At 45.3% G+C, this 24,428-nt stretch overlaps 1 long non-coding RNA gene and 1 pseudogene across 5 annotated transcripts; both read left to right on the forward strand.

Annotated features, from left to right (window-relative positions):
- Positions 1-1,235: 1,235 nt before the first annotated feature.
- Positions 1,236-24,091, forward strand: LOC146182948 (uncharacterized). Of its 5 annotated transcripts, XR_014708693.1 has the most exons (8): positions 1,236-1,367; positions 12,273-12,347; positions 18,384-18,514; positions 18,828-18,958; positions 19,274-19,404; positions 19,720-19,850; positions 20,167-20,297; positions 23,907-24,091. It is a non-coding gene; the product is annotated as an uncharacterized LOC146182948 (long non-coding RNA). The 5 variants fall into 5 exon arrangements; XR_014708695.1 differs by lacking the exon at positions 20,167-20,297; XR_014708694.1 differs by lacking the exon at positions 19,274-19,404.
- Positions 13,314-14,760, forward strand: LOC146182949 (uncharacterized; annotated as a pseudogene).
- Positions 24,092-24,428: the final 337 nt, after the last annotated feature.

A 24,428-nucleotide genomic window follows, 5' to 3' on the forward strand; every position in this document is an offset into this window, starting at 1 on the left:
TACTCGAATGCGGTGGTATTCATCAATAAGGTGCCAGACACCAGGCACAGCCGCGATCGAGTCACTCTCCCTGAACTCCCAGCTGGCATCCTAGGGCAGTGGTCGGAAGAATAAGTTCAAACAAACGTCTGAAACCAGTGCCTGCTGAAACCTGCCTTGGTGGTGCAGTGGGCGTTCACTACTGTTCCCGAGGATGCGAGATCGAATCTCAGGCGATGTGGCCGCTTCTCGATGGAGGCGAAAAGCAAGCTTGCGCCCGTGCACTGTGTCAGTGCGCGTTAAACTCCAGGTGGTCGAAATTTCCTGAGCCCTCCACTACGGTATCCCTCATCGCCCGAATCGCTTTGGGACGCTAAACCCATAAACAAAACCAAACCAAGCGTTTGAAGATTGGTCGATTGTTGGCTGAGAAGCAGAAAGGTGGCATGGTTATTAGCAGTGCATGTAGAAATAAAGCACTAAATAGTTGACTATAATTTATCGCACCGTTCAAAATATATATATAAGAAATCTGAGCATTAATTGTGGCATATCTGCCATTACTTCGTCTCAAAGGGGACGTTTTTTTAGCCAATTTGGTGGTGAAGTAATGCCGAAAGTTGGGCGAGTTGGTTAACATTCATGATGGAAAATAGCGAACTTTTTTATTACGCCCAAAAATAGGGGACCATGCAGTTTGGAAACTCCCCTTCAAAAATTTGTGACTGACGGCACAAAATGTAGTTTATGTTGCAAGGAGTGTCAATGAACAAGATCATATTGGCATTGGATTCTTTGGGTCTTCAAATGCAAATTGCATCTAACTACTTTTTGGTTTTTGTCTATATTGGAAGCGCGGCCAGTGCGTCCATAAATTTATCGAACAAAATCATGCATGGTGCACGGCGCGTCATTTAGCTCGACATTAGTACGCACTTTTCGGATGCCTATGAATTGTCGCGTCATCTAGAAGCGGTCACCAGAAGCTTTCTGCTATTTCTATCATTACCAATTCTGGAAATCACTTTTTTTTCTCCTTTTTCATCTAATTACCTCTACGGCTGTTATGTTTAAGAATTTTTGCTACTGCAACTCTTGAGCATAATTTATTTACCCGGTGATTGTGCATTTGTAAACAACCAGAAAGTTTGCAACTCAGTTTCCTTTAATGGCCGCAGGCACCGCTACCGCCGCTACTACCGTATACACACACCTCAATTTAACCAATCAAAACCACCGTTTTTTATACGGTCACATGACACATACGATCACATGACCAAACCATATAAATAGCGCTGTGAACCGCAGAGAAAACGTTTTCAGTAACAGTTTCGACATGCCATAGTATTGTTAAGGTGACATGAGTACCGTGTGAGCGGCCGAATAATGTAAGTTCTTCGACTTTTAGTAGTATAGTATAGGCCCGCGAGGCATGGATGCGACTATACATCCAGAGTTAATCGACGGTTGTAATTTATTTATTGCACCAGGAAATATTTATAAAGTAAAATTACAGTAATGTATACAGTTCGAAAAATGAATGCCTTTTGCACGAGGGCACGTGGAGCTGGTTTTTCACTACTGATTTCATCTCCAAGGAATCCAATTGCATCGCCAGAGTTATTTTACGATTGTAGTTTCTTTGATGCAGAAATGAATTTTAATAAGACGCTCAATTTTACATCTGCAGTATTTCGGACAGAAGGTAAGAATCTCTCAAACTAATATTTGCCGTATCCGGCTAGCACATAGCACTCGAGGCCTAAGCCTAACTGAGCCCTCTAGATCTGTGAAACTGAATGGAATGTTATCAGCGGAATTTGAATTCGTGACTTAGAATTTTCGTAGTGCGCATTTCACAGACCCTCAAATATATCGAAGCGGTCAATCAGATTGCCGCGATATTTTTCTCCCACCCCCGCTTTGCGAAGCCGTGGTCACAGCACGCTTCGAAGGTTTAAAAGGTGTAGCCTAGGCTTAGCGTCGCCAGCAGCTGCGGTCTGCTGTGTGTTCCTCCCTAAACGGCGCCAACGTCCCGAATAACGTGATGAATTTTCAAATAGCACGTGAGAAATGAAGTTTTGCTATGAACCAGCTATACCTGTCGTACATGGCTTAGACGCAAAAGCATGCGCGTAGTAACGGTGAAGAGGCTCTGGTCAACGACAACGTACGGTACCCGAGTTCGCCAAGGAAACGGCTGCGCGTAATTCACGTACAAAACATCTAAAAGTTAAACATGCCGCGTATCGCGCCAGCCGCTGCAGTTACGTTGCAAGCAGTTACAAGCCGACCGCATTCGTTCATCTCGTATTAATAAGGTGATTTTCAAATCAAACATCGAAATTAAATGTTGATGAACGAACCTCGATGCGTGTGCACCTCCGGCAGATAGAGCAAAACGCGCACATCTTTTACTGATCATGATTAAAGCCAGCATACATATCATGCCGCATGCACGTGACGCGGTATGAAGTAAGCGTTGCCTTTTCTTTGCCGAACTCTGGCAGCTTCTCACTGAAGATCGGAATAACGTTTCGACTCTGCAGTTTCTCGCAGCACGCAATCCGTCGTCTGCTTAATTTTTCCTTCCTCCATGGTCTCTTTCCAAGTGGCAGTTCCGTATTTTACTAATAGTGCAAATTTTGAGGTCTACAGTGTTAGCAATAAAATAGTAGGCGAATTTGCCTTCTTATGCTGCCCTAAACAATGCATTGTGACAAAAAAGGTTCGTAGATTGCGAGAGTTACGCAGTAAACACGGTGAACGCGGTAAACAGCATTGGCAGCAACCGCAACAACATGGCAGCGCCCAGGGCAAGGCCAAGGCTGCAGTGGCTACCAAGGCGTTCATGGTGCACAAGGCGGCATTTCGCTCGACTTCACGTTCACTCTTCGCAAATGATTGTTCTAAAAGCGATATAGTTCCTCAATTATCCATCGGGCCAAAGGAAGACGAACACTTCAATTGCCATGCCATCGAATGAAGAATGTGGACATGCGAGCAGATGCTGAAGCATACCGAAGCCCATTTCACTTGTCGGAATTATGCAGTGTTCAGGTATTTTTTGTTCATTCAATCTACCTGACTCTGAAATCATGAAAGGTCGTTTATTATTTTGTTTGTAGTTTGCCGCGGGCACACGGCCATACAGCGACACAAGATTCCTCTGAAAAAGATTGGAGTCGCTCAGCTGTTTCCATGATATTTTTACTCATTTCTATTCCTTAAACATGCATGACCGACTCGCCCAACAACGTGCACTCAAACATTCGAAATCGTTGTCGCTGATTTTCCATGCCTCATTTCGACAATTCTCCCATTATATAGAGCGCGGTGGTGAATGTGATATTTGACGCCGTTGAGTGCACGTTGATTTGTATGCTTAGCGCCTCTGCAGAGTTATTCGGACCTTTGCTGGCTTGAGTTTCCCAACTCAAGAGATCCGTATTAGCTTCCTCTTAATGTGTCCACGGGATCATCCAGAAAAGTGTCGTTACTCTAGCCACGGCAGTGTTTTCGCTTTGTAACTTAGAACACCACTTTTATCTGTATCAGCCGGGTGTAAAATTTTTGCCGTAATTCACCTCCCAGCCTCGCTGAAAAAAAAAAAAAAAAAGGCTGATGTATGTAATTTTACCTTACATTCCGGTGAACTCAAGCAAAACGATTTCTGCCAAGCTAGCCCTGAATCAATGTTTTTTTTTTGCTGAGAACGTTAAGACTACGTTTACTTTTGCTATTCTACACTTCGCATTTTTCATTTCTTATATGCCTTGTCTGAAAACCTGTAATTTCTATTGTTTTCTATCGCCTGCTTCCTTATTTATTCTGTGGTGCTTCATTATTATTTCATGTTATATCTACCCTGTTTCTTGTACCATTGCTTATTCATGATGTTGCTTATACATGTTTCTAACCCTCTCACCACTATGTAAAACCCTCAAAGGAGAACCTTTAGGGGTATGTGGAATAAATAAATGAATATTGTGAGTGATAAAATTATCCACATGGAGTGCACCGAACCAGTGCCACCTGAACCAAATGCCTACAGCATTGTTTTTTTCCCCACCGTAGAGTGCACCTCTGCCATGGGCTGGTGCTGTCACATCGCCTTGTAGCAGGTGATGTGCGGGCAGTACAGAACATTCTTCCAGCTGCCATTGCAGCAAAAAAAAAAAAGAGCCTAGTGGTGTGCTGTTTTTGATATTGATGGCATGGTGTTCTGTGTGACCATGTAACTAATGATGCATCAACATCTGCAGTAGCTGAAGCATGTAGTGAACAAAATGTGTTGCTGTTGTATTCCGTTTTGAATGTTCTGTCAGCTGTTTCGCTTTGTAAAATTTATTCTGACTTAGACCCAAGAAATTTGTTTTTTGTAAATCAAAGGAAAAAAGGGCTGGTTGTCGGACATGGAATTAAATTGTTCTGTAGCTGGCAGCTGAAATTTCCAACGAAATGACTTTCGTGTAGGCTCCATCAGTGTTAAGTTAGCCTTTTTTCATACTAAACTTAGCCAGTTGTTGCAATGTTTAGCAAGCAAGATTTGCGTATTGCATTAGGTGGGATTTTTAGCGGTTTGTAGGTTCTGTTGGCTTTTTTATTGCCGGTTTTCGTGGCACTACACTTTGTTTGGAATATCATTGTATGAATGCTTTTCAACGGGAACATTATTAGCTGTGTTAACCACAGAAAAAGAGAACAGGTGCATTTTTCATGCTACCCTCTGGCAAAAGTTCATAATGACCTTAAATACCAGAGACTGCTCTCCAAGGCCTTTACTTGACAAACGTCTCTCACAAAGCTCCACTGCAAGGTTGTAGTAGACGTGAGCTTTGCGGACTTCTGAGATTATGCTCAGCCTGCAGAATGTACATCTCTCCATGCAGGCAGTATATCATGTCCTCTGCTTCCATCCATCGCATGCCATGCAGCCCTTTCCCATTGCTCACCTAGCTACACTTGAGAGCTCGGGCCGAATTACATTACAGTCGACTCATAGAAACTGTCACAAATTGTTTGTTTATTGCGTAAAGTGCTTGGACCATTAAGGGCAGAGTTTGAGTTTGAAGCAACTGTATTGATTTCAGAACTATTGTATGGCTTGCACTTGTTCAACTGTGTACAAAAAACAAACAGCTAGGAAGCAACTTTTGCCATTTGTTCTTATGATTGTGCTAACTTGTATTTCATGCTTTTCTCTGAATTTTTCTTCGGAAGACCTTAACTTGAAAACAGTTAAGCATGATCAACCGGATATCCAGCATAAACAAGAATTGAGGTGCTTGCAAAAAGATTCATCATTTGCGACCTTTTGGGGAGTCGCTTCAGTTCCCATTGGATGTACAGTCGTGCCTCGTTAATATGGACACTTTGGTTTCCGACCAAAGCTGTCCATAAAGCGAGTCATCCATATTAACGAGTCATGAATAAAAAAAGGATTTTATTGAGAAAAGAGAATTGTAATTAACGACTGCTTTTGTACATAACGATGTGCACTGGACTCAAAATTTCACAGAACACCGGCAATTTTGAGCGCATTATCCTTGTCATTGTTGTCTTCGAAAAGTTGTAGTGCAATCTAAAGCGACTCGCTTATCATGACCCCGTGAGGTTGGGCCTCACTGGCCGATGAATCAGCGTCTGATTCTCTACTCACCGCCACTTCCAAAATGGCCTCTTCACTGAGCAAAGTAGCCGCTAAGTAGCTGCTTGAGATTCTCCTGAGGCAAGGAAACATCCGTTGATACTAGTCCCTTGCAGCTTGGATTGACTGAGATGGCTTTTGCCGCTTCTATTCACAAATTGCTTCGCACCTATGTTCAGCTCTGTTCTTTTGCGTTTAACTCCCGCCATGCCAAAAGCCAGACTCAAGTTGAGGGTTACAGGCTCCTGATGTTGTGCACGCTTTTGCCTAGTTAACCTTTCTGCCTTTCCGTTCTTCTGATTCTTTCTTTTTGTACTGTTTCTGTAAGGAAGCAAGGGAGCCGAGTTGGCAAGCTGGTATGCAGAGGGCTATCGAACATCCCATCTTCTTGGCGCCATTTTATGTGTTCCCATAAACAAACGCTGCAAGTTGAAGTGCAGTTTAGAACGACGGCTAGCCGACAACGAAGAGCTCAGACCTTGTCAAGGCCGTATCGTTGACTCAAAGCGAAGCCGACATGCGGACCGTTTAGTGTGCAGAGTTTGGCAGTTCGGCAGCGCAACAGGGACGAAAACCAGGAACATGAGAGGGAAGCACGTCCAGGACGGGACGCCCGGTCCCGGTTGCGTGTTTGTACGTCTCCTTTCTTTTGTCGCTCTACATTGTGAGTGTGTCTTAACTCTCACCGAAAAGCGTTAACGGCATCATGGAACTCGCATTGGGCTTTGGGAAAGAAAAATTCAGTTCCCACCGCCACTGTAGGCACTTGTCTTTCTTCCTGTCATTTCTTTCTTAAGCTTTTACTGGCCTCTCTGTTCACGTTCAGCAGAATTTATTGCAACCACATGTTGCTGTTTTCCTGACTGCGGCGGCACTTCCGCTGCACCCAGAAATCTCCTGGTTCCCCCCTTTCGGGGTCGTTCTTACGCTGACCCTCTGTTTGCTGTGTACGTTCCTCTCTGCTCTTGCGCTCCCCCCCCCCCCCCCCCCCCTCCAATGGTTCTGGCAGTTTACTTCCTAGACCGGGCAGAACGCATCTACAGGCTGTCTCGTTGCTTCCTCTACCCATTCCCTCCACATTTAATGGAAAGTGACATTCTGTTCAGAAGTGCCCATTCGGTCTAGCCAAAGGTGCATGAAGAACACTTGGAAGAGTTTGAGCATTTAAGGTTCCACAAAAGCTGGCACTAATCGGGTCAGAAAACAGGCATGCATCGTTTTTATGAAAAATAATGGCTTAACTAGGTAAGGCCAAAAAGAATTGGAATGTGCTGTTTGCATTGATGCTTACAACACTTGCTTTAATAGCAATAGAATGCAATTTTCCTTCTCTAAAATATATTACTGTACACTTTGGTTCATTGCAAAAAAAAAAAAATCTATACCATGGCAAAATCATCACATTTTTCTTGGAGAGGGAAGTGTTAACTACCATCACTCCTTCTGTGAACTTTCAGTCAGCTTGTTCTGGCTCCACCTTTTTGTGTGCTGGCATTGGTGGTTAGCCAAGTTTGTTGGAGTTGTTCTCAATACTCTTCAGAGAGTAGGCATGTGCAAGTGTGGGCTCGAAAGTAATTTTTCCTTATCTAGAATTAGGATATTTAAGAATAAATATCGGGCCGTATATACCAAAGCCTCGAGAGTGGCCATAGCCAACAAACTCGCGCTAAATGAAGTTGAAGACCCGTGACATCCTCTGGCGAATCTGTGCAAAGCATGATGCGAGAACGGAGCAATCGCCTCTCACGTCGGGTGCTAGCAAACATGTTGGCGGGCTGTGCCGCTGCTTTCTGCTGTCGTGCGCATTGTTGGTGCGTCCTTGCAAAATGCAGCAAGCACCAGACTGTTTTGATGGTTAGCTGCTAGTCTTTGTGCAATGGTTTTGTGACTTTTGAAGCGAAAGCTTCACTATGCCATGTAAAGCCAAGGTCTGTCTGTGTGGCACACATTGCTACAGCGGACACGCCAGAAGCATGATGTTCCGCCGCTCGCCTCTAGTGCACGTGTTTGCGCGAAGAGAAGGGCTGTTTTCACATTGCGTATGTTCGAGCCGCCATGGAGAGCTGCAGTGGGTGAACATCGGACTCTTCGTGTCGGTTGATTGGTCCATGGACTTAGAACGCAACACCGGACTGCAACATGATGCAACGGAACGGTGGGCGCAGTAGAATTAACAGCAGACAGCGGGAAGCAGCAGCGCAGCAATGACGCCGAGATTGCAGAGAAAAGTTGCCTGAGAACCGGCAGGATTGGACAGACCTGAGCACGGCGGCGCTCTGCTTTTCCAGGTGGCTTTGCTTGGCCGCTCGGTGGCATGGTGGAATTACTGGAAAGTCTATTGCAGTTGTATGCAACATGGAAAAAAAAAAAATTAAAGTTGGCTTAGCTCTGCTATGCCTGGATATACGTAGCGAATAGCAGTGACTACCTCAGGATCAGAAGTTAATTTTTCCAGTCTTCTGTGCCACTCGCCAGCAGCTGAACTCTCCTTGGCTTCCATGTGTCTAAGTTCACCGGCATTCTATAATTTGTTACAGAACAGGAAAGGCGCAGCATCTGTCACTCGCGGAAGGCAAGACGCGCCGCCCGGCGGCGTTGGAGCGCACTCTTTCCCGCTTGGTCCTCATAGCTGACGGCAGATGAGTGACTTCACATCCTTGACGTCACCCTAATTGAGTGACTTAACTATTTTAGCATTTGGTAATTACTTTCAAATTCCCCTTCATGGATCACTGCCTTGTCGTGGCGGAGGGGCTTGCGAAACTCGATGAAGTCGTGAGCTCTGCTGTGTAGGGCCACCCAAGATAGACAGGTCACGGCAGAGAGTTCTGACAAAATGTGATTCACTGGAGAAGGTAATGGCAACCCACTCCAGTATTTCCTGTCAAGAAAACCCTATGGCCAGTCACAATACCATTAATGATATGGCGCCGGAAGATGAGCCCCCCAGGTTGGAAGGCGTCCCGCATGTTACTGGGGATGTACAAAGGGCGATTCCTAGTAGCTCCAGGACGAATGAAGCGGCTGGGCTAAAGCCAAAAGGACGCTCAGTTGTGGATGTGTCGGGAAGCGACCGGAAAGTCCGATGTTGCAAGGAGATATATCACATAGCAACATGGAATGTAAGATCTATGACGCAACGTAAACTGGATGTCTTCAAGCGAGAAATGGATAGATTGAACATTGATATCTTGGGTATCAGCGAGCTCAAGTGGACCGGAATGGGAGAATTTAACTCCGGCGACCATTATGTCTTTTTTTGTGGGCACAAATCCAAGAGAAGAAATGGGGTCGCTCTCGTAGTAAACAGAAGAATGGGCAAAGCAGTGCTAGGGTAAAACCCCAAAAACGACCGAATGATTTCACTTCGGATCGAAGGTCACCCTTTCAACATAACAGTTATCAAAGTCTATGCACCGACCACTGCTGCTGAAGAAGCCGACGTTGAGAGATTTTATGCGGACCTACAATGTCTTTTAGACCGCACCCCATCATCAGACGTCGTTTTTCTCATAGGAGACTGGAATGCTAAGGTCGGGAGTGAAGAAATATCCGGAATTGGTCTTGGCGAGCCAAATGAAGCTGGGCAGAGGCTAGTAGAGTTTTGTCAAGAAAACAACCTGACCATAGCGAATACTCATTTTCAACAGCACAAGAGGCGCCTGTACACATGGACTTCACCGGATGGTCTGTACAGGAATCAGATCGATTATATTCTTTGCCGGCAGAGATGGAGAAGCGCTATACAAGCAGTAAAAACAAGGCCTGGGGCTGATTGTGGCACCGATCATCAGCTTCTTGTTGCCAAAATTAAGCTTCGATTAAGGAAAACGCAGAAAACTAGAAGGCTTTTCAGGTATGATCTGAATCAAATTCCATTAGAATATGCTGTGGAAGTGAGGAATCGATTTCAAGAATTAGATCTAGAAGACAGAGAGCCCGAAGAGATGTGGACTGATGTTCGTGATATAATACAAGAAGTTGCTACTAAGGTAGTTCCAAAGCAAAAGAAATGCAAGAAAGCAAACTGGTTATCTGAAGAGGCTTTGCAAATAGCTGAGGAAAGGAGGATGGCAAAAGTTACGGGGGAAAGAGAAAGATACAAGGTTCTCAATGCGGATTTTCAGAAAATAGCAAGGAGAGATAAGAATGCCTTCCTGAACATACAGTGCCAAGCAGTTGAGGACAACAGCCAATTAAGGAACACAAGAGCTCTGTATAAGACAATTAAAGATGTCAAAGGAAGCTTTTGTGCTAAGCTGGGCGTGATAAGGGACAAACAAGGCAAGGACCTCACTGAAGCCTCGGAGATAAAGAAGAGGTGGCAGGAATACACAGAAGAACTGTACAAGAAGGACCCGAATATGCAAACCCAACATAAGACGGTTGTGATTACTGATCTCGAGCCGGGCACCCTGAAGAGTGAAGTTGAATGGGCCTTAGCCAGCCTTTCTAAGAACAAAGCTAGCGGAATTGATGGCATTCCAGCTGAGTTGCTTCAAAACCTCAACAATGACGCTGTTAACATTCTGCATACATTATGTCAGAAGATTTGGACAACCTTGCAGTGGCCACAGGATTGGAGGAGGTCAGTTTACATCCCCATTCCAAAGAAAGCCAGTGTCAAAGATTGTTCAAACTACCGCACGATCGCGCTTATTTCGCATGCTAGCAAGGTGATGTTGAAAATCCTCCAAGGTAGGCTGCAGCAGTATATGGATCGGGAGCTTCAGGACGTGCAAGCTTGGTTTCGCAAGGTGCAGAGAAACTAGAGACCAAATTGATAACCTTCGCTGGATCATGGAAAAAGCAAGAGAGTTCCAGAAACCCATCTACTTCTGCTTTATTGATTATGCGAAAGCGTTTGACTGCGTAGATCTCAGCAGATTGTGGCAAGCTCTCCAAGAGATGGGAATTCCAATTCACCTCATCTGTCTCCTCAGGAACCTGTATGAAGGGCAAGAGGCCACAGTCAGAACTGGGCATGGTCTTACTGATTGGTTTCCGATCGAGAAAGGAGTGAGGCAAGGCTGCATACTGTCGCCCTGCCTATTTAACATATATGCAGAGTGCATCACGAGGAAGGCCGGCCTGGACGAGTCTTCAGCTGGAGTGACGATTGCTGGAAAACGTATCAACAACCTTAGATATGCGGATACCACTTTAATGGCAGAAAGTGAAGTGGAACTCAAGAGACTTCTGATGCGCGTACAAGAAGAGAGTGAGAAGTTTGGGCTTAAACTGAACATTAAAAAGACAAAGATCATGGCGTCTTGCCCTATCAAGTCCTGGAGCATCAATGGACAAGAAGTGGAAGCTGTGACAGATTTTCTGTTCTTGGGCTACAAGATTACCTCGGAAGGAGACTGCAGCCATGAAATTAGGAGACGCCTGCTTCTGGGAAAGAGAGCGATGGTTAGCCTTGACCGCCTAGTAAAGAGCAGAGACATTAGTCTGCCAACCAAGATCCGTATAACTCGTGCTACGGTCTTTCCAGTTGTGATGTATAGATGCGAGTGTTGGACTGTGAAAAAGGCTGACAGCCGAAGAATTGACGCGTTTGAATTGTGGTGCTGGCGAAGACTCTTGAGAGTTCCTTGGACTGCCAGAAGATCAAATCAGTCAATATTGTCGACCATAAACCTTGACTGCTCATTGGAGGGTCAAATTTTAAAGTTAAAGCTCAGCTACTTTGGTCATCTGATGAGAAGAGAGGAGTCGCTGGAGAAAGATTTGATGTTGGGAAAGGTTGAGGGTCGCCGGAGAAGGGGTAGGCAGCGAACGCGATGGTTAGATGGCATCCTCGAGGCACTGCAGATGAAGTTATGTGATGTTAGTAAGATAGTGAGAGACCGGAAAGCGTGGCGTGACATGGTCCATAGGGTCACGAAGAGTCGGACACGACTGAACTGAACTTTCAAATTGCGCGCCAATAGGAGTATCTGTCACTCGCAGCATCCCGCTATCATCCTTACAGTAGACAAGCGGAATTATGAAAAATCGAACCTCCAAGGGATGGAGGTTCGATTCTTGGATGGAGGCTAATTTTGTTTTTTAATAAGGAGGAGTCTCACACCTCTTAAGCGTTGTTAGGCAACGCCAGCACAGCTTGGCGAGGGGCTGCGCAGCTGGCCTTGGCTGTGACGTCATGGCTTACGGCATACGCGAAGCTCGGCTCTGACCCTCATAGTGAAGCTTTTCGTTTCAAAAGTGACAACCATAAAATCCAATGCAAGAGGCATATTTCACTGTATTACTGTATTTGCCCACATACAGCTCCCAGAGGTAGCATTTAGCACTGAAACTACATTTGGGCAATGCTCATGACCTTTGTAGTATGCACCAGCAGAGCATTGTGCTGCAGACTTTTTGTAGAGAAAGTAGACAGGTCATGGAAGCATATTATGGCCTTTGCTAGGAGCTACATCTATGCAAGTAGCAAAATGTATGGGCTGGTAATCCCGGATGGCTGAAATTAACTTGTAATTTCAATATTGGTGTCAATGTGCAGCACATATGGGGAATGTTTGGTTTTCTCTAGCCATCTTTTTCAATTAAAAAGGCCTTTTAGCTGATAGTGCAGCTGTTTATGATGTATGTCTAGAGTCTAGTATTACAGAGGAGTTTCTCTTCATTTTTGCAGGAAGGCCAGCAGAAGCTTGGAAAATGCCATGTTTTGCCTTTCAGAAAAGATTGAAACAGAATTGGAAAGAATATGGTTAGTAGCTTTTTTTTGCTCTGCATGCTATCAGCATTACCAGTTTTTAGAACCAAAATCCTCATTCCTTACCAAACACACCTAGGGTTCTGTCTTGAATTGTGATTAAATTTTTTCGCTAAAGTTATTGCAAATTCTATAAACCCTGAAGCTTAAAAGGCTTAAACAGGGAAAGGATGCGCTAAGCATGTCATAAGTGCCTAACATTATGCCAGGGTTTCAGCAAAGGTGAAATTTTCCAAAATGAAGTTTTTGGTTGCTTCTGCAATGCTATAGTGCCAATATTAGCAGGCATAAGAAAGGTGCTGAACAGTAAGCTAGGCAACAAATTTCTAATAGTTTGTTTACATTTTGCAGTTAGGCATGAAGTTGTGAAAAATTTGTTGCCACTCATTGATAGAAGCCATATCACATTCAATATTTCAAGAATGTGATTATCTTGTATGCTCAGGGTGTCTACCGACCGGGAATTGTCAGGGAATTTTAAGATGCCGGGAAAAGTCAGGGAATTGTCAGGGATATTTCTAAAAAGATTGCAGAGTCGGGAAAATTTCCCAATGCCCGCTCGCCCGCACGTACCAGTAACCGCAGGTGCTGCCAGGCGTAGCCATGAGACACTACGAGCGCAATGAAGTTGGCGCTTTAAAAGCGAAGTGCGGCTGTGACGGCGTGGCGGCGTGTTCGCACTGGCCTCCGAGATTCCCGTCGCGTCGGTGCGTGACACTGTACTAGATGGCGCGTGCCGCCACTCAAAGTATCATCACCTAATCCTTGTTTTTCATCTCTCCTCTCAGAGGCGCTTGCATAGCACTCCATTCGTTCGTAGTAGTTGCCGCTCTTGCGTTTCCCGACCAAGCACACTTGGTTCCGCGTGCACGCTACAATCTTTCCTACCACGTGCGTTTCGACCTTCAGTTTGAAAGTTCGTGTTGTGCTCCTGAAGTGCACATATCTGTTGAAGTGACGATGTCCCTGTCAAAGAAATGCTGCTTCAACCCCGACTGGACAAACCCGGAAATCTCCGCACGTGCAAATTGGATTAGGCCTGTGCCAAATGACCCAAATAGGGCTCGCTGCACAATGCGTTTCAAGAAGTTCTTGAGCAACATGGGGAAAACGGCAGTTACTAACCATGCTGAGAGTAAGAAACATCAAGCTGCTATAAAATCTCAGCAAAGCGCTTCCCAGACACGGGGATTCTCATTTTTCGACGCTATGACAAATAGCGGCTCGCCTTCCGCAGCCCCTAGGGCTTCGTTCGGAGGTAGCGCTAGTGCTTGTAGCGCTCCGGAGCTGCGTCCAGCCACCACCACGGAAGCACTTAGCCCCTCTGTGAAGACATCAGTGAGTAGCTTTCTACTGAAGAATGAAGTTACTAAGGCCGAGATCATGTGGTGCTTGAACACTGTAATGACCCATGGATCTTTTTGATCAGCGCCAGCCTCTGCCTCGCTGTTTCCGTTTATGTTCGCTACATGTGAGGTCGCCACTAAAATGCAGCTTGGAAAGGACAGTCGGATACACAATTTGTCATGGTATTGGTCCATACTTTCAAGAGAAGTTGCTGACAAACCTTTCTAGCCTTCCTTATTTAGTGGTTGCATTTGTTGAGTCGCTCAACAAAGTCACTCAGAAAGAACAGATGGATGTACTGATTAGGTACTGGGAACAAACTTATGCCACTGTGAAAACACGCTACCTAACTTCATGTTTCTTGGGGCACACCACCGCAGAAGATTTGGCTGTTGCTTTTAGGAAAGCCACAGAAGGTATTAATCAAACAAAGATACTACAAGTTTCAATGGACGGGCCAAATGTGAACTTGGAAGTTTCTGAGGTCCCTCAAACAAGAACTTAGACAATCGGACTCAACCCACCAACTTCTTGACATTGGAAGCTGTGGACTCCATGTTGTCAATGGTGCATTTAAAACAGGCCACTCTGCGACGCACTCGGATCTGGTAGCGTTTCTTTGTGGGAGCTATAATCTATTCAAGTATGTGCCAGCTTGTCGTGCAGACTATATCCACTTCACAGGAAGTGCCCTGTTTCCATTGAAGTTCTGCCCGGTAAGGTGGCTTGAGAATAGCAAGGTGATTTCAAGAGTGCTTGCTATTATTCCGAACTTGGTGAAATTCGTGGAATGCTCTAAGCAAGCGAAAAAGGCGCCAGCGTGTGCTAGCTAAAGCATTGTTGAAAATGCAGTAGGGGACAAGATGCTGCCTGTTAAATTAGCATTTATGCTATCAATTGCTGAAGACCTGGAACCATTTTTGGCCGAATTTCAGACAGACAAGCCTAAGGTGCCCTTTCTAGCCCCTACACTGGATCGCCTGTTGCGGTCATTGCTCGCTAGAATCGTCCAGAAGGAAGTCCAAGCTGCCAACACGTCCACCAAGCTACTTAGGATTGACTTGGAGAAACCTGATAACATGATTGCTTCTACTACATTCAACATTGGGTTTGCTGCAAAAAATGAGCTTCGCAAGATCTCCACATCATCGCAGCTGGCTGTGCTCAGCTTCAAAAAAGACGGTATTGCATTCGTAAAGAAGTGTTCACAAAAAGTGATGGAAAGGTAACCTTTACAATACAAGTTGACCAGAGGAGCGAGCTGCTTGGATCCAGCTATCGCATTGTCTCCAGAGGTTGGTGCAAAGCAACTGTGCATTGCCCTGGAGGTGCTAACAGAGCACCAGTGGCTGACTGGTTTGGAAGCTGAGCGTACCCACCGTTCCTATGTTGAGGTATGCTCATTGAGCTCTGCACAGGTGGCATTGACTAACTTTGACAGAAACGAGCAGGGGCTAGACATGCTCTGGTTTGAATTGTGTTCACGCAACCATAAGGAGCTATTTTCCTTCATCAAGATCATTCTTAGCTTGTCCCATGGAAATGCAGTGTGGAACGAGGGTTCTCAGTCAACAAAGAGTGCCTTGTTGAAAACCTGAAAGAGTTGCTAATTGCACAAAGAGTAGTGTATGACACAGTCTCGGCTATTGGAGGTGTGGACAAAGTCGAGGTCACAAACACAATGATGCAAATGGTCCGCAGTGCCAATGCCCGATGGAAGGAAGACCTGCAAAGAAAGAAGCATGAGAGGTTGGACACATCGGATGCCGAAATGAACAGAGTGGCTGCTCTTGTAAAAGAACTTAAACTAAAGAGGCAAAAGGTCATCGATGATGCACAGTTGCAGGCTGCTTGTCTTGAGGAAGAAATTAATTCTCTAAAACAAGGTCCCTAAAATAGCTGACAAATGTTCTTTGACAGCAGATCGGTTGTTTTGTACACGTGAATAAAATATTTTGCATTGTGCATAATGTCTATCTATGCAATATATTCGTTTTAATGGCATTAGTCAAAACTATTTTTCAGGACTTCGGTCAGGGAATTTAATGGAAATAGTCAAGGAAAACCTGGAAAAGTCAGGGAATTTAAAAAAAACTTTGGTAGACACCATGATGCTATAATAGAGCAATTATTGCTGTGCACCCTTGTGAGAAAAATGCATTTTTAGTGGGTTGCAAAGCAATATCAGGTAATGTGTCACTGCATGGCATAACAAGCATTGTCTTGTGTGGCTTGGCAAGGTATGCCATGGAGTGACTTGGAGTGATGGACATCACTTTGCAGTGCACACTTCTTGGAATGTTGAAATGGAAATATGGTGCATGAAATTGGCAGGACACAGCGCTGAGAGAAGCCATGTTTCTGAAATTTTAAAAGTGACATGGCTAATATTAATGACCAGATACAAATTTTTGTTACATTCGAGCACCTAATTGCTTTGCGCACACTGTTGTGACAGTATGCGGACACTGTTCCAACTCTGATTTTTAGTCTGGTTGCTGTACCATCCAACACAGCCTTTATGTCCCACTCACATTGCGTACAGTGACCAATGCATGTTGCATGGTTTTTCTGTGTGGCCTGGCCATGGTGGAACAGTTGAAGTGGAACAGCTGCATTCAAGCATTTTTAATGTTTTCTATGTCAATGTAGGGCATCGAAATTGGGTGATCTGCTTTGTCTTCACTATGACAAGGTATTAGTTCTCATAGAAAGTGGTTTTGAGCCTTCTACATGACACTAATGCGCTGTTCTGTGCTGTGCTCTTTTGCACTGGTTCGGTTGCATGCATATGTGGTCAGCATTAACATATGAACTCTGTCGCATGCATTCCACTATATTCAATGCTGTGGTTAGCATTAACATGAAAGCTGCCTCATGCATTCCACTTTATTCAATGCTGCCTTGAGTGTCCGCTTTAAGGGTTTTTATTTCATTACATGCCTGAACATCTCGCGTGAAGAGAGATGAGGCAAATGACGACAGGTAGAACAGCATGTCCTTGGATGAGTCTGTTAAGACTCTTTTCAACATCTAGAGTTCTCTTGGCAGTTAAGGGGGGACGCGGGGATCAGATCGCGAAAATCGCGTAAAAAATCTATTTTTGGAAACGACGCGTTTCGGTATCTACAACACCTAATCTATGTTATATCAAAATGGTTTGGCTGAAAACGCACTAAAAGTGCCTGAAATAAAGTAATTTGTCAGTGCACAGGGCGAAAAAGCAGCTTTAAATCGCGCAAAATCACCGAAGTTCGCGGAGCCATATCTCGTCTTTCCCGCTACTGAGCGCCGCCATCTTGGTATCGTTCGAAAGCTCAGCATCTCGCCATGCCGTTTGTGGGAGTGCCTTTTTCTTCCTCAGTTTTTTTTTGTTTGCAGGTCCAGATATAACTATAATCGGTTATAACGATCGGATTTTCAGGTTTTCTCAATATTGTTATAAGTGGACTGCACTGTAGTTCACAAATGGTGCAGTAAGGTGCAAGTACGATTCAGTGTTGGACGGAAAATGGGCTCATTCGATTCCATTGACAAAGAAAAGCCCTTTTCAACACTTACATTTGTGCAAATCCAGTGCGCGCTGTAATTATCATCTGTGCTTTGGAAATTGGGGGCTGTCTGTGTTGGATAATCCACAGCCCAAGGCAAGAATTCCGCAATGAGGGAGAGATTTTTTTGCCGATTATTGACAGGAAACTTTTGTGAAGCATGTGACATGCACACACGGAAGACATTTAGGTTTCAGGGTTGCACCTTTCTAATGCTTCTGCATTTTCATGCGGGTGCTGCTAAAAGCCTGACCTCCAAATAGCATGGTTCAGCGTCAACAGCTAGTGAGATCAAACGTTGCCTCACATTTGCGCACGGCGATCACACGCATCAAAACATCTGTGTTCTGGATGCATGCCAAACAGTAAGTGAGCCTTTCATAATTTTTCACATGCACTGTGTCAAAAATGCACAAATATTCCCTGCAAGAAGCCGAAATGTGGTCAACAACTGTATTATTGCACGTGCTAGCAGGGTGTGCTGTAATTATCATCTGTGCTGTGGAAATTCGAGGCTGTCTGTGTTGGATAATCCACAGCCCAAGGTAAAAATTCCACAACGAGGGAGAGATTTTCTTATCGATTATTGACAGGAAACCCTTGTGAAGCATGTGACATGCACACACGGAAGACATTTAGGTTTCAGGGTTGCACCTTTCTAACGCTTCTGCATTTTCATGCGGGTGCTGCTAAAAGCCTGACCTCCAAATAGCATGGTTCAGCGTCAACAGCTAGTGAGATCAAACGTTGCCTCACATTTGCGCACGGCGATCACACGCATCAAAACATCTGTGTTCTGGATGCATGCCAAACAGTAAGTGAGCCTTTCATAATTTTTCACATGCACTGTGTCAAAAATGCACCAATATTCCCTGCAAGAAGCCGAAATGTGGTCAACAACTGTATTATTGCACGTGCTAGCAGGGTGTGCTGTAATTATCATCTGTGCTGTGGAAATTCGAGGCTGTCTGTGTTGGATAATCCACAGCCCAAGGCAAGAATTCCGCAATGAGGGAGAGATTTTCTTCCCGATTATTGACAGGAAACTTTTGTGAAGCATGTGACATGCACACACGGAAGACATTTAGGTTTCAGGGTTGCACCTAACCACCACTTCTGCATTTTCATGCAGGTGCTGCTAAAAGCCAGACCTCCAAATAGCATGGTTCAGCGTCAACAGCTAGTGAGATCAAACATTGCCTCACGTTTGCGCACGGCAATCACACGCATCAAAGCATCTGTGTTCTAAATGCATGCCAAACAGTAAGTGAGCCTTTCATAATTTTTCACATGCACTGTGTCAAAAACACACCAGTATTCCCTGCAAGAAGCCGAAGTGTGGTCAACAACTGTATTGCACGTGCTAGCAGGGTGTGTTGTAATTATCATCTGTGCTGTGGAAATTCGAGGCTGTCTGTGTTGGATAATCCACAGCCCAAGGCAAGAATTCCGCAATGAGGGAGATTTTTTTGCCGATTATTGACGGGAAACTTTTGTGAAGCATGTGACATGCACACACGGAAGACATTTAGGTTTCAGGGTTGCACCTAACCACCACTTCTGCATTTTCATGCAGGTGCTGCTAAAAGCCAGACCTCCAAATAGCATGGTTCAGCGTCAACAGCTAGTGAGATCAAACATTGCCTCACGTTTGCGCACGGCAATCACACGCATCAAAGCATCTGTGTTCTAAATGCATGCCAAACAGTAAGTGAGCCTTTCATAATTTTTCACATGCACTGTGTCAAAAACACACCAGTATTCCCTGCAAGAAGCCGAAGTGTGGTCAACAACTGTATTGCACGTGCTAGCAGGGTGTGTTGTAATTATCATCTGTGCTGTGGAAATTCGAGGCTGTCTGTGTTGGATAATCCACAGCCCAAGGCAAGAATTCCGCAATGAGGGAGAGATTTTTTTGCCGATTATTGACAGGAAACTTTTGTGAAGCATGTGACATGCACACACGGAAGACATTTAGGTTTCAGGGTTGCACCTTACCACCACTTCTGCATTTTCATGCAGATGCTGCTAAAAGCCAGACCTCCAAATTTCATGGTTCAACGTCAACTGCTAGTGAGATCAAACGTTGCCTCACGTTTGCGCACGGCGATCACACGCATCAAAACCTCCGTGTACTAAATGCATGCCAAACAGTAACTGAGCCTTTCATAATTTTTCACATGCACTGTGTCAAAAACACACCAGTATTCCCTGCAAGAAGCCGAAGTGTGGTCAACAACTGTATTGCACGTGCTAGCAGGGTGTGTTGTAATTATCATCTGTGCTGTGGAAATTCGAGGCTGTCTGTGTTGGATAATCCACAGCCCAAGGCAAGAATTCCGCAATGAGGGAGAGATTTTTTTGCCGATTATTGACGGGAAACTTTTGTGAAGCATGTGACATGCACACACGGAAGACATTTAGGTTTCAGGGTTGCACCTTTCCACCACTTCTGCATTTTCATGCAGATGCTGCTAAAAGCCAGACCTCCAAATTGCATGGTTCAGCGTCAACTGCTAGTGAGATCAAATGTTGCCTCACGTTTGCGCACGGCGATCACACGCATCAAAACATCAGTGTTCTAAATGCATGCCAAACAGTAAGTGAGCCTTTCATAATTTGTCACATGCACTGTGTCAAAAACGCACCAGTATTCCCTGCAAGAAGCCGAAGTGTGGTCAACAACAGTATTATTGCACGTGCTAGCAGGGTGTGCTGTAATTATCATCTGTGCTGTGGAAATTCGAGGCTGTCTGTTGGATAATCCACAGCCCAAGGCAAGAATTCCGCAATGAGGGAGAGATTTTTTTGCCGATTATTGACAGGAAACTTTTGTGAAGCATGTGACATGCACACACGGAAGACATTTAGGTTTCAGGGTTGCACCTTACCACCACTTCTGCATTTTCATGCAGATGCTGCTAAAAGCCAGACCTCTAAATTTCATGGTTCAGCGTCAACTGCTAGTGAGATCAAACGTTGCCTCACGTTTGCGCACGGCAATCACACGCATCAAAACCTCCGTGTTCTAAATGCATGCCAAACAGTAAGTGAGCCTTTCATAATTTTTCACATGCACTGTGTCAAAAACACACCAGTATTCCCTGCAAGAAGCCGAAGTGTGGTCAACAACAGTATTATTGCACGTGCTAGCAGGGTGTGCTGTAATTATCATCTGTGCTGTGGAAATTCGAGGCTGTCTGTGTTGCATAATCCACAGCCCAAGGTAAAAATTCCGCAATGAGGATTATTGAGAGGAAACTCTTGTGAAGCATGTGACATGCACACACGGAAGACATTTAGGTTTCAGGGTTTCAGGAAAAAGCACCAAGGATACATACGAGCCGCGGACAGCCAGCAGAGCCTGACAAGTTTTGTTCGCAGTGACAGCGACCTCTGTGTGATTCGTGCAGAATGCCATTTCACAGCATTTTTAGTTGAACACAACATACTGCTCAGTAGTGATCACACTGGACCACTTTTCCGGAAAATGTTCCCCAAGTGCGAGGAAGCCAAACGCTGCGCCTGTGGACGGACGAAGACGACGGCAATTGTTCGTGAAATGGCCGCGAACGCAGAGATTCCTTTGCTGGATGCCCTAAAAAAGCAGGTATTTTCGATTGCTGTGGACGGAAGTAACAATAAGGATACGCAGCTTTACCCTATCGTTGCGACATACTTGTTAAAGAGACCAGTAGAGTTGAAAGCCGCCTCCTTTACCTCGGTACAATCCAAGGGGAAGCGACGGGTCAGAAAATTGGAAATCTGATTCTGGACCAAATGAAGTCCCGAAGTTCGCCTCTTGAAAACCTGTTGGCATTGTCTTCGGACAATGCCCATGTCATGATGGCAAAAAAAAACAGCGTCTCGACTGTATTGAGGGAGGCCCAACCAGCTTTGATCGGGGTTGGTTGCCCATGCCACCTCATCAATTTTGCCGCCCCAAAAGGAGCTGCATGCCGGTGTCAATGCGATGCCTGACAGAGTTTGGCTGCGGGTGCTGTTTTAAAGGTCTAAGATGTCTGAATAGGAGTCTAGAAGCGTACGCAGCTGACGAGATTGGGCAGGGATCAAATCAGAGGGCATCATTGCCATGATCGCGTCAGTCTGAATGGGATCGTGGCCAGGCAGGGTCTTCAGAAGCTGGAGCATGGTCAGTGCCCAATGGGGCAACTTGGCAGGAGCCAAGAGGTAAAAACAGCCACGCATATGCCAGGTGGAAGCACTTGGGTCGAATAGCTGAAATTGATAATGGAAGTGACATGTTCCCCTTGATTGTACCGACGGTATGGGACAGTGCAACATTGTGCCTCAGCAATAGATGAGAATTAGGCACAACTAAGTAGTCAGCATCTGGAATAGATGAGGTAGGATGCAAGGTAATGAATGAGGCGGCTAGGGAGGGCAGAGAAGTTTGGCCAGGCGATTACAGTTGAGCAGAAAAATGTAAAGGTTCAGGATCGTTGATTCGGAGATCTAGGTGCAGGACGTCTTGCGAGCAGTTCATCAAAGCAGTGTTCTGATAGGAAGTCGAGGCCGAGGATGAGGTCGCGGGCACAAGGGTTCAAAACAGTGAACTGCACCGGAAGGTCGTGGCCAGCAACACTAACACGAGCAGTGAAGAGTCCGAGTCCGTCAACACTAATCGTTCCGCCGTTCGTGATACGCACCTGAGACTGGGCCGGCGTGAGAACTTTATGTAAACGGCGACGAAGGTTTGCACTCATGACAGAGATATGCGCTCCATTGCCTACAAGCGCACGCACGGGGACTCCAGCCCTGGTCGTGGGTGCAGCATCACCTCCTGGAACTGCATCAGCTATTTTCCAAATCAGATCGGCCGTATGAGGCTGCGGGTATCGAAAACGACGGCCTTGTGGAGATGGAGAGCGGGAAGAACGACGTGGTGCGGAGCTTGCGAAATTGTTGGGTGAATGATTGGTCAGACTGTGGTCGGGACGAAACACGACTGGGCATACCTGGACGGTAGTCATAGGCAAACTCGGGACGAGCAGTCAGAGACCATCTGTTGCAGCATTACGAGAAAAGTAGCCGACACAGCAACACTTCAAACATTTGGGGCGATCATCAGGCATCCGTCATTCTGTATTTCGATAGCGACAAAAGTATGGGGCTTGGCAACAGAAAACATTTGTGCTTGGTTGTCGGACACGGGGGTTTCTGATGGAACAAACAGCAGGAGAGAGGTCCAAAGTTTGCAAGTTGCTCTCGCACGATGGCCTGAATAAGGGAAAGGGGTGTCCGGGGACAGCGGTTGAGGCCCAGGCAGCAATGGCTGATGGCCTGTCATTGGACATGTCTTGGAATCCTCTCGGTGGCCATCATACTTGGCCAACACTATGGAAACAGCTTGGATACCACGCAGAATCCAGCTATACAGGAAAATCACCGGTCACTTAGCATGGCAACTGTTTGGCCACCATGCATGATGCCACAATTCACAGAATAGGTCACACACTCGTGCTGTATATATGCTGCCAGGGCCTGTACACCAGTCTACAATCGTTTTTATTTAGTCGACCGTTTTGCACACATTCTTCTGACGCGCAGGCGCTAATCACTCCAATCTAGCCATGCTTGCTCGGGTTTGTGCGAGCGAAGCCGGCGAACAACATCGATGAAAAAAATAGCTCTTATCAAAAATTCAGTTATAGATTAAAATCACCTTCATGTAAGCTAAAATGGCATTTAACTAAAACGTTTTATGCAGACCACACATTGTAACTTGTGAATGTGAAGTTACCCTAAAGAAGTTTGCTTTGAGAATTTGTTACATCCGCCTGGGCACGACACACCGTCTGTCACTTTGTCCCCACCACAGACATCGGTCGGTTGGTGCACGTGTGTCGCCTGCTGGAGCTGCCTATATGTATAAAGTAAGCCTAACATTTACACTTCGGGGTAGTTTTCGAAGCCAAACCTTGCTTATTTCGTGTGTTCCTGGGCTGGTAGCGTTTGTAATTGCCACTTGGCTGGTATACAGATTGACATTCGAAATTGCTGATGCTCTAAAGAAAAACGTGGTTTTGGCGGGAACATAAACACTTTTGCACCACAAAGGCCTCATTCGGTTGAACCGCTCACTTTAAGCTTAGAGTTGAAATCTGGCCTACAGACGACATACATGGTGTGCGACGGGCTATCTGTAATTTTCAGTTCAGATTTAGTCAATGTCTGCGCGTCGCCTGCATTGTCCGCTACAACGTTTTGCGTCACCGATATTGCAAGCTGCGTGCCAGGTTCTGATCAAATTAATACAGTGCATCATATGAACATGACATTGAAGGTTGTTATCTGTGCTCTGAATTTCAGCACGAATAAACGAGTGGTTCGACTGAGGCATATAGCACATGGCGCCATGTATTTGGCACTGCAACTATTGACCGCCGGTAGGCACTAGCAGGTCGTGGGTAATGGTAATATAAAAAAAAGCCTTAAAAAAATTTCGTGTGATTGCAAAAATAATGTGCACTGCGCTCACGTGATGCCCAACTATGCCGCCAGCCGTTTGTGTTAGCTTTTTTTCTTTAGTAATTTGTTTTGCAGTGTCTTCTAAAAGATGCAGTCATTATCAATTGGTTTCAGTGTTCATAGTGCTTCATTTTTTTACTTTTGCATGTGTTCTGTTTTGTAGGTGCAGCACACAGGCTTTTTGATATGACGAAGCATGCGACGCAGATGCCGCCAAAAGATTTGTTTGTACGCAATCGGGACGGGGCCCCACCGCTAGACGTCGTGCCATCAACAAGTGCATGAACTATGCAACTAGCGCTGATTGAACCGGTTGGCTGAAATAAAAAAATGCACAGAATCAGTGTACTACATGAGTATCGTGTATTTTGCAGTATTCATCTGCTATATACCAATGTTCCTGTTGGACTTGCAGCAGTGTACTACATGAGTATCGTGTATTTTGCAGTATTCATCTGCTATATACCAAACAATGTTCCTGTTGGACTTGCAGATATTCAACCTTATCAATTGTAAAACTGCACAAAGCCATTAATTATGCCTTCCATTAAGCAGCCAGCAAGCAAGTTAGCTTGCATCACATATATGGAAAACTTGCATGAATTCTTTGGAAGCCTGTTCCAAGAATACAGCCGCCCTGATTTTTAACAATATAGCGAGAGCATCGACCAAACTGCTGGTCAGC

This window comes from Amblyomma maculatum, chromosome 7, assembly GCF_055883805.1.
Source record: "Amblyomma maculatum isolate TAMU_Amacu chromosome 7, ASM5588380v1, whole genome shotgun sequence".
In the NCBI taxonomy this organism is placed as follows: Eukaryota; Metazoa; Arthropoda; class Arachnida; order Ixodida; family Ixodidae; genus Amblyomma; species Amblyomma maculatum.